Here is a 9242-nt window from a genome sequence, read left to right as displayed (position 1 = left end):
GTATGAACCATTAATGTCCTATGAAATAGATTACCCCCACACACCACACACACACACACACACACACACACACACACACACACACACACACACACACACACACACACGAGTTTTCTTAAACTAGGATCAAATTAGCAAGATCCCATGTGATCTTCAAAACGACCTTTTGTGAAGTCAGGAAGGTGGATATTTATTGTTTTTCTTTTTATGGCCATAGAAAACATTAATTGTTTATTGCTTACATAAGGACATGCTATTATAGCCTTGGGTATAGGCCAAATATAGTTTAACCACAATTAACCACCCTGAGGAACAGAATTGGGAGGAGGGGAAAACGATGCAAATACTTCCTGATTGGAGCCTGGCCATCCACAGGATTCCAACCCCGGGACTTCATAATGATCCTATAGCATAGGGGAAAACTGACTTTCAGGCATAGAAGGAGCTGTGGTGGAACAATAACTATAGTGCTCAGCTGCCAAAGTGAAGATCAGAACCCACACTGCACAGCGTGATTGATAGGGAAGGCAAAGGAAATGCAAACAAAGTAAATAACCAGAAACTGCTCTGGGCAGTCGTGTGGAACCGCAGCAAAACAATACAAGGAAACAAATTCATCTAAGGAAGGGAATAGTGGGAAAGCAGATGCCAAGAGCCACCATAAATCCATCAGAAGCTGTGTAAACTCGACCCCCACTGAAAAACATATATATACACGTGTGTATGACGTAAGGATAGGGCCAGTCTGTCTTGTTAATGAACGTCTTTAAAAACCTCCATTTCTTTCGCTTGCTCTTGCCCAGTGTCAATGCCTTTCTTGTAGCAGTGTTCTATCAAAGTCTTATCTCTGAGTCAGAACTTTCTAGTTCTTAATCGAAGAGGCCGCTGGGCGTCGTTTGAAAATCAACCCTTTGACATAATCACATTCCACAGCAGAAAGATCAGCTTCCATAAAGATTACAGTAATCTTTACGATACCAAATTGTCACATCCGCCTCCTGCACAGTTGGTGATTTCAAACTTATAACCTTTCAATTGTAACCCAACAACCTAATCACTATGCCAGAAAGACATATTCCCTTTTTTTGAGCATGTCTGCAATTATGTATGCATCCTTCCATCAGGTTTTTGTTTACATTTTTTAGTATCATGATTAAACTATGGGATGAGTGTGTGTCTTTTCTTAAAACGAAACTTGAAGCTCTCCGTGTTAAGTATTACCAGCCTGAGTATACCTAAAGGACCCCTGGTGGTATACACAGTAAAGCATATCAGTCATCATCAAAAATAGCCTCTGATCAAAGTCCTCTTCAGAATCCAGTATAAATTTAGGCAATTCCCTTTCAGTGCAGTGCTGCAACAACATTTTAATTATCTTTAGCAAGTATTTCTTTTATTGTGGTATAATTGAACCATTAACAAATGTACTGAACCACAGTGTTGGAATGGACACAAAGATAGATCCCATCCTATTGGTTTGCCAGGTAACTGTCTTCCAGATTTCTTGTTATAGTTGAGTTAGCCTTTCCTGGTTTGCATTCATCTATTACACCATATCATTCCATAATCCCTCATGCTCTGGACGATTGTTTTCATTAGTGCCTTCAAGGCCCATGAGACTTCTTACTTCAGTATCATTTCTTTTTGTATGTTTCCTTAAGAAGTGATTTAACTGCCTGTTTCTGTTACAGTGACTCTATCTTTTTTCCCCATTGCCTTTTTATTCTTGTGCCATTAAATATTTTGCTTATTGAATTCTTTGCTATTCCAACTTGAAGATTAAATGCTATCTTCAGTCTTCTTTATTCACCTTGAGAAACACGAGCTGTATTCTTGTCATTTGGTTTTCTATTTTCAGATCTTTGCACATTTCTTGAGAATATTTTTGTTCTCAGGCTACCATTTGGCATCCTTTTAATGTTCTTGGATTGCTACTCCTAGCATGATAGTCCAAATGTTTGCCTCAGCTAATATAACCCATGGCAGTCCATATCAGATCATTAATATACAATATATAAATATTTATATGCTTGATTTCATTTTTCATAGTTTCCAATTTTCCTAGATTCATTTATTAATATATTACATGTTCTAATTGTTAATGGGTGTTATTAGCAGCTCTTCTTATTTGTTTCAGCCACTATCAACAAATGAAAGGTTTTTAAGTTTTACTCCTCTATTCAAGTCATTAAGTTCAACTCTTTGAAGATTAGAGTGACAATCTACTACTACTACTATATCAAATAGTGTTCATTTGCTATTCTTCCTATTTTTGTCTTTGAATTATGGTGTTGGAAATAAATCCTTAATATCCCATGGGCTGTCAAAAGAATAAGAACTCTTTCTTGGAGAAGTGCAACCAGCTTGCTCCTTACAGACAAGGATAGTGACTTTTCATCTCACATCCTTTGCAGGTGTTGTCAGGAGCGGGTAGTCCTAAGAAAAAAAACATCAGGTTGAGAAAGGTGGGAAGGGTCAAATAAAGAGGAGACCCTCAACAATATGGATTGACGTAGTGGTATAACGACTGACGTGAGATATGATCCTGTCGACACATATTGTCCCTGTAGGCAATAGATCTGAACTCTGTTCTATGCTGTGGCAAGACATTTGAGCCCATTGCTGCAGTCACAGTGTTCATCCATCTCATTAATGGTTTTCATCTCTTTCATTAACCCCCCACATCTCCAAGTATGATGTCCCTTTCCAAAGAATAGGCTCTCTAAAACACGTCCAGAGTAGGTGATATAAAGCTTTGCTATCTCCTTGCAGCTAAGAGGCACTCTGTCTGCACTTTGTCTAACACATATCTATTTGTTCTTTTGGCAGATTATGGGATATTCATTACTCTGCTCCAACAACAAAACTCAAAGACATCTATTCTTTTCAGCCAACCTTGCCCATTAAACAGCTCTCGGATGTAGAACAAGTGACTGGAAATATAATGGTCTGGGTTAGTCTTAAAACTGACATTGTTGTTTCATACTACTTTGAAGAGGTCCCTGACAGCAAACTTTTCCAATGCAACACATCTTTTGGTTTCTTGACTGATGGAACCAAGGATGTTGAGTTTGTATTATATAAGATGAAATCATTGACAATTTGAATTTTTCTTCCAACTGCAATGATCTTGCCTATCAACCCAGTGGTGGGAATTTTTGTCTCCTTGATGTTGAGGTGTAATTCAAATTGAAGACTAGAATCTTTAATCTTTTGCAGCAAGCATTTCAAGCCTCCTCATTTTCAGAAAGCAAGGTTGTACAATCTGCAAAAGGCAGGTTGTTGATGACTCTTCCTCCAATCCTGATGCCATATTCTTCTTTAGGTGTTTTAAATAATTTGTTTTAAACTATGCAATGCTTTGTTCAGGCACCAGCTTCTTGATCTGATTATAGGTTTTGTATGAGCATAATTAAGTGTTCTAAGAATTTCATTCTTCTCCATATTAGCCATAGTTTGTTATGATTCACACAGACAAATGCTTTTGCATAGTCAATAATACACATATAGACATTCTTCCAGTGTTCTCTTCTTTCAGCCAAGATCCATCTGACATGAGAAATGATACCCCTGGTGCTACAAGCTCTCCTAAGCCCATTTTGAACTTCTAGAAGCTCTCTATCAATGTACTGTTCTCACAGTTTTAAAACGATCTTCTGTGATATTTTACTTGTTTTTGATGTTAATGATTTTTTTATAATTTTCACATTCTGTTGGGTTACTTTTCTTGGGTATGGGAACAAATATGGATCTCTTCCAGCAATTTAGCCTAGTGGTCGTTCTCCAGATTTCTTGGCACATCCAAGGTTGCATCTGTTAATTGAAACATGTCAATTGGTATTCCATCTATTCCTGGGGACTTACTTTTTTGCCAGTGCCTTCATTACAGGTTGAACTTCTTCTTTCATTACCATTGGCTCTTGACCATATGCCACAACATGAAATATTTCAGTGTCAACCAAGTCTTTTTGGTACAGTAACTCTGTAGATTCCTTATATCTTCTCTTGATGTTTCTAAGATTATTCAAGATTTTACCTGTAGATTTCTAAGTATTGAAACTTTAGCCTTACATTTGTTTTTCTGTTCTTCTGGTTTGAAGAATGCTGAGCACGCTCCTCCCTTTTTATTCTTAAACCCCAGTTCTTCTTTCTTTGTTTTTTTGCTTTTCTGTCTTTTTTTTTTTGTTTTTTTTTTGTTTTGTTGTATGTTTTTTAACCAACTCTAGCTCTTCTAATGCTGTGCTTTATCTCATTGAACTATTCTTTGAAATCTTCATCTCTTTTATTTCGGCATCTCTTCCCTTTCTTTTGGTTTCTCAATGTTCTAATGGAATTTTCAGAGTTGCTTCTGTCATCCATGTTGGTCTTACCCACCCCACCCCTGACTTTATCATCTCACAATTCCTTTGGTCTTTTATCAATTATGTTCTTGCAAATTTCAACAGAACAGCAAACAACAAATTCTGTGAGATTGTGGAGACACTGAAACCCTTATCTACTGTTGGTGGGAGTGTAAACTGGAGCAACCACTCCGGAAGGCAGAATAGCGCTTTCTCAAAAAATTGGAAATAGAAATACCATTTGACCCAGCAATTCCACTACTGGAAATACACCCTAACAGAACTAGGACTGCCACCCAAGCAGATATATGCACACCCATGTTTATTGCTGCATTGTTTTGTTCACAATAGCAAAGAGATGGAAACAACTTAAGTGCCCATCAACAAATGAATGGATAGAGAAACTGTGGTATGTTCACACAATGGAATATACTATGTAGCACTGAAAAACAAAAAACTCATAAAATATTATACAAAATGAGTAGCCCTGGAGGACATTATGCTGAGTGAAATATCTCAGTCACTAAGGGACAAACACTGCATAATTTCACTGTTATAAAATAGGATTGACATGGGAGTTGGGATGAAACTAAGAAAAGAGGGAATAAATAATGTACACTGCATTAAAACAGACAAGAAAAAGAACTGTTTAAAAGGAGTATATGATTAGCAATTATCTGCATGATAACAGTCCAGAATAAGAGCTGCAAAGCAAAGTGGACTGGTGGGAAACGGGAGGGAATTGTGCAATAATGAAAGAATTTTTCTTAAGAGAAAAGTGAATTGGGGGTAGGGAGGAAAATGTGCAAAATTAAATGAATAGAAATACAATTTTCTATTGTTGTTGACTGCCATCGAGTTGAGCTTGACCCATAGCAACCCTATGAACAAAAGGCTTGAACCCTCTCTACAACTATTGACATTTATCAAAGTTCATAGGGTATCAGGAGGCATGCTATTTTGGAAGTGGATGCTACCTAAATTTCATTAAAATATCAATTTAAAAAATTATATAATAAAGAAAATCAACATTCTAATCATTTGTGGCTGAGATGGACCGATAGTAGCCACTTTTATTCAGACAGTAATATCTTCTATGCGAGCCATGAAAACTTAGGAATGGTGTTTCTACAATAGGTTGGAGTATATAAGAAATACAAGATATAGTTCTGGCCATAGAGTACCTATGAGTCTATAGTGGACTCAACAAGGCCTAACAAGAACTCAACAATTAGGTTTCATTAAATAACAGGGAGGGGGGTGGGGAACCAAAACTTATTGCCATGGAGTTAAACATAATTCATAACTAACCCTGTAGAGGACTTCTGAGTCCATAAAAAAACTGAGCAGAAGTTTTCATGGAGCTTCTAGTAGATTTGAACCACTGGAGAAATAAGACCTCTGGATTAGTAGTGCAACTTTATAAGGACTCAGTACTCCCAGGTCAAATTTCAATCTCTTCTTTCAGGTTTCAGACCACACAGATAACATTTTACAGCCTTCATAAAGTAACCAAGGGCAGATGCTCTAATAATATTCTTTCATAACCTTCAGCATACTATATAACATAGTCTCATTACTTAAAATTTAGTTTTTAGAGTGATTTGAGTGAAAATCTACAAATCATGCTTATCCTTAATTCACTCATTCATACATACTATTTTTATAACTCTAATTACTTAGTAGTAAGGAGTTGCATTGTCACTTTTTTTCCCCATTGTCACTTCTGAGTCATGGAATTAAATCCACCAGCTGCTCTGTGGATGAAAGGTGGGAAATCTCTACTTGTTTGTTGTAAAGCCTCCTCAAACTTCCCTGGAGGGTCAGCTATGAGTCAGTTCTGACTTTATGATACACAAGAACAACAACAACAATTAATTAATTCTGGTGTCTTAGTAGTAAAGAGCTGCACGGTAAATCTAAAGACTCGCAGGTCAAATCTGCTGACAGCTCTATGATGGAGAAATGTTGGTCAATCTCCTCTCCTGTGATTTGCTACCTCTGAAAATCTGCTGAAGGGTGAACTATGAGTTGGTTCAATTGGACAGTACCTAACGTTTAAGTAATTACAGTGTTTTATCAATCCCTTGCTTATTACCTTTGTCTTTACCCAACTTATTATCTATTATATATTAAGGGACATCTGGTGCCCTAGTGGTATGAGGTTGCACTAACAATACAAAAGTAGGTGGTTCAAATCTACCCGCTGCTTCTCAGAAGAACCATGGGCAATCTCTGCTCATAGAGCATTGAAACCCACTGAAAGATCCATGATGAGTCTATCCTGACTCAAAGATAAACATGATAAGAGCAACAACAATAATTACATATTTAATAATTTTCACTTCCATCTCCTTCCCTACCCATCCCTAATAACCATCCAAGAATGATTTTTACCAACTTTAGAAGTCTGAAATTTATCAAATATGTAATCAATGATTCATTAATAGCTACCGGCTCACCCTGCAACATCAAGCTTTTGCTCCTGGTGTCATGCCTGAGGGGAGAAAGGGAATTCTGCATGGAAAATCAGGAAGGGTGTGTCAGGGATTTATCCTTTCTCTATATGCCAACTCAATTTGTATGATGAGAAAATATTTTATGAATATGCACTTTGTGAAGAGGAATATGGCATCAAACCCTATGAACAAAAGGTCTGAACTCTGTCTTGCCTGCATCATACTTACTGTCCCAGACACACTTGAACCCATTGCCTCAGATACAAGATTGATCCATCACATTGAAGATCTTCCTATCTGTTGCTAATCCTCCGCCTTTCCAAGCACAAGGTCCCTCTCTGTATAAAGGACAACTATCTTCCATCTCTTCTTTGGGGTAGAATGCTTATCTGTCAGATATTGCTCTACAGCTAAGCATCCAAAGTCATACAGACTAGGAAGAAGAATTGGCCATCCACTTCTGTAATAACAGGCCTTCAAAAACCCTACATTCAATAAAGTATACTTAGATTAAACTCTCAGATATGGTACTAGAGGCTGAGAGCTTGTATTGGGAAACACAAAGGAGGAGGAACAGTTTCAAGTAGACACCAGTGATTAGAAAATGAAATAAGAATGTATGACTGTAGAAAATTTTTACATTGTTAAGAAAGAAATGGAACAGTTAAATATCGACATGACATACTGGACATTGATAAAGTGAGATGTATTTGACTAGGGACATTTTCAATCAGATAATGGTGTGGTGTACTATGCTGGAAAAGAAAAGGTGAGAAAAATTAGGTCCCATTCATAGTTTGAAAGACCATTTCTAGATCCATCCTGATATATTATACTGTTAACAACAAAATAGTTTCATATGCATACAAGAAGATCTGTTAATACCACTGTCATTCAAATACATACACCAAAAACCAAATCCAAAGAGGAGGAAATAAAAGATTTCTATGAACTTTTGCAGTCTGAAATTGATTGAACTTGCAGCCAAGATGTATTAATAATAATGGGTGACTGGAACCCAAAAGTTGGAAACAAAGAAGAAAGACCAGTAGTTGGAAGAATGAGCAGTGATGACAGAAATGAGGCTGGAAATAGAGAGAATATTGTACCATCAATGATTTACTCACTGAAAATATATTTTATAAGAAACACAAATGATGACTATACACACAGACTTCATCTGATGGTTTACATAGGAATCAGATTGAATACATTTATGAAAAGAATCACTGGAGAAGCTCAATACCAGCTGTGAAACTTAGACCAAGTGCTGATTATGGAACAGAGATCAAATATTCATATGCAAGTTCACACTAAAGCTAAAGAAAATTAAATCAAATCCAAAAGAACCAAAATTTGACCTTAAGTTATCGCATCTGGATTTAAAAACCATCTCAAGAAAAGGTTTGAGGCCTTGGACACTAATGAATGAATTCAGACCAGGTGAATTGTGAAAAGATACCAAGAATATAAGCTATAAAAAAAGCAAAATGTCATTACAAAGACAGAAGAGGGAGCAAAGACTGTGATGGATGTTAGAAGAGTGCTGATAAGACAAAGAAAAGGACAGAAAGCAGGAGGTTAAGAAGCTGGACAGAAAAATCTCAAAGGACAGCATGGGAATACAATGCAAAGTATTTTAATTAAATGTAGTCAGAAAATAGAGATGAACAAATTTGAAATTTCTTAAGCAGAAGGAACTGAAGAAAAAAATTCAAGCCTCAAGTTACAATGATTAAAAATGTAGAGAGCAAAATATTGAATGATCCAAGATACATCAAAATCAGATGGAAGGAGTATAGAGTCACTATCCCAAAAGGAATTGGCTGACAAGAAGAATTTCATGAAACAACATACGACCAAGAGGCAATAGTGAGGAAGGAGGAAATTCAAGCTGCTCTGAAGGAACTGGCAAAAAAAAGGCCCCAGGAACATATGGGAATACCAATGATTATATTTAAGCAAACAGATGCTGCCCTGGAGGTGCTCACAAGTTGTGACAAGAAATCTAGAAGACAGCTACCTGACCAACTGGCTGGAGAGCACCAAACAAAAAACAACCCAACAACAACAAAAAAACCCAAACAACCGGTGATACAACAGAGCGTGGAAATTATTGAACAATATCATTGATATCACATGCAGGTAAAATCCTGTTAAAAATTATAAAAAAAACTACTGGAACAGTATATCAACAGAGAAGTACCAAAAGTGCAAGCTGGGTTTAGAAGAGGTTGTGGCACTAGGGATATCATTGCCAATGACAGATGATTCTTGGCTGAAAGCAGAGAGCACCAGAAGAATATCTATCAATGTTTCATTGACTATGCAAAGGCATTTTACTGTATGGATCACAATAAATTGTGTCTACTCTTAATAAAAGTGGGAATCCCAGAACACTTGATTGTGCTCATGCAAACCTATGCTTGGGCTAGTTGGAGCA

The sequence above is a fragment of the Elephantulus edwardii genome, unplaced genomic scaffold (genome assembly GCF_000299155.1).
Source record: "Elephantulus edwardii isolate Elephantulus edwardi_28Jun2011 unplaced genomic scaffold, EleEdw1.0 scaffold00005, whole genome shotgun sequence".
NCBI classification, from domain to species: Eukaryota; Metazoa; Chordata; class Mammalia; order Macroscelidea; family Macroscelididae; genus Elephantulus; species Elephantulus edwardii.
This window is presented reverse-complemented; position numbering follows the sequence as displayed.